Below are 2,530 nucleotides of genomic sequence, written 5' to 3' on the forward strand. Positions count from 1 at the left end.
AAAAATAACCCGGTCCAATCTTTCTTTAATCTGAGTCGTTGATCAAATGAGATCAACGGCCCAGATCCCAGATTTAATTCCCTTAATTAAATTCAATTACCCCCCAGACCCTTCATTTTCACGAGACTGTCTCTCTCGCTATCTCGTCTCTTCCTCTCCCTTCTCTCTAGAACCTTCTGGTTCTCTCTTCTCCGATGATCTCCACCGCCTCTCCGGCCACCTCCAATCTCACCCCATTCGACCATCAACCGCCATGAAGCCCTAGCTCACCGATTCCCTCTATTTTGAGACCCCAGAAACCCCCACCATGCGAATCAATCCCTAAAAGTTCCGCCTGGTTTGTTTTCGGCCATCTCCGACCACCTCCCTTCAACCCCAAGGCTCCGATGGGCCTCTCATCGTCCTGTTCAACACCTCTAGGACCTTCAAGGTTTATGGACCATGGTGATTTGAACCTGGAGTTCCTGGTTTTGCTATTTGTGAGTTCTCCGGTGTGATTTCAGGCGAAATCACACCCTATATGTCACGATCTATGAAGTTCCGACAGGTTCTCTCCACTTCTATTAGGGTTTCCCCTTTTTGAAACCCTAACTCTCTCCTGAATCTCTCAAAAATAGTTTTATTTCATGCTATTTTCATGTTTTCCTCTATGTTCTGCTTATTCTCGAGTTTATTCTGAGAAATCCTCTACTTTGAACCATTTTTTTTTCTTTGAAAATTAGGGTTTCTTGGATGCTCCAACTGATTTTCTTTATGATTAAACATTTTCTTTGTTTATTCTGACCGATTTCTATGCTCTTACTATTTTCTAGTTTGACTCTGCTGAAAAAACCCTAATTCCTAAAAATGTTTACTCGATTGATTATGGGTATTAGCATGTTTCTTTGCCTTGATTATGTGTGTTAGCACGTTTTTTTCTTTACCCTGCTTCTATGTGTTAGCATGTTCCTTCGTTTGATTGTGTGTGTCAGCTTGATTTTCCTTGATTCTTGTTAATGTTAATGTTTCATGCTTCGAATATGTCCTGCTGAATCTTAACTTGTTTTCACTATCTCTGAATGGTTGTGTTTGTTCATCTCTTGTTCCTTCCTGGCTAATTTTGTTTGTTACTCTTGTTCATTCACCTCTATTTATATGTTGAGAATGCAGAATCATGACTTCACATGATTGATGCTGATTTTTCTTGATTGATTGGTATATTTAAAATTTTCTTTTAAACCCTAGCATTCTACTCGCCCGTTTGAATGAATTGATTTTTTGTTACCTTATATGTTATAGTACTCTGTTCTTTTAAGACTTTCCTTAATTGTAATTTTCCTGAATTTGGTCTTAATTGGTTACTATATGCATACTGAACCTTGACTCATTCCTTATTTAACCCTGCCCTGATTTTTTCTACTTGCCTTATATGGTGCTGAATCTTTTCGTTTGATTTTGATTCCCTCAATTAATGGGAGTACTTCCTTGATTCTTTAATTAATTGATCCCGGGTTCTTCAATTAATAGTTTTCTGTGAATTTTACCTTATTTTACCACCTACTTTCAACTATAAATACACGACAAGTCTTCCTGGCTTACACACACTGAATACTTTAAAAATCTGCATTCTCTCTTGCTCTTTGTTCTATTGCTATTCTCTGCTCCTGTTTATTATTAGCCGGCTGAAAGCCAAGGCTAAGATAGTGTTACTACCTTGTCTTTGCATCCTGCTTTTGCTCTTTTACTGGTATGTCCTAATTAATTTTCAAGTCTCACACCAATGTGTTTATTTTTGCTTCAGTTCATTATCTTTGTGATTTTCTTCTACTTATGCTTATCTTGTTCAATGTGTAATTGATTCTTTGCTTTAAATACTTCACCATGTCTTCTGAGTTACATGCTAAGTCTGACTTTGTCTATTCCTTGCTATGCCTATGTCCTATTGCTATACATTAGCATGCCTAAATTTACCACTTCCCAGTTCCCCTGATCCTTGGCACTCTGTATGTCTTTCTTGGTTTACATGTCATGATTGTTCCCCTGTTGTTGTCTAAGGCTTATGTTTAAGCCTTACCAATCCTTGGTCCCCTGAATCTTCTGATTCTGTGTAGTCATCTTTAATATTGTGATCTGTTTGCTCCCTTTCTCCCATGACCATTGTATGCAATCTTATGCTATTAAACTTTTGTCCCTGCTGTTTTCTTTCAAACCCCCCCCCCCCTTTTTTTTTTGAAAACTTCTCTTCCTGCACTTCGCACTACTCTTAGACAATAGGTTCTGCCCCCTTCGTGTGAGCATTGCTTTGAGTACCTCTGAGTGCTCACTGAACTTTGACACACAAGGTTGGTATTCCACACTGCACATGTCCTGCATTTTCTTTTAAATGTCTAGGTGCTGGTATTGGCCAGGGACCCAATGGGGCCCTAGGGAGCTTTGCCGCACCTAGACCATGGCGAAGTCTGTGAACTCGAAGGGGTTGAGGTTGGAAGACTGGGCCTGATTGAAGGCTCCCTATAGAGTAACTTCTTATTTTTGTTCTTGTTTACTGTAA

Source organism: Nicotiana attenuata, unplaced genomic scaffold, assembly GCF_001879085.1.
Source record: "Nicotiana attenuata strain UT unplaced genomic scaffold, NIATTr2, whole genome shotgun sequence".
NCBI lineage: Eukaryota > Viridiplantae > Streptophyta > Magnoliopsida > Solanales > Solanaceae > Nicotiana > Nicotiana attenuata.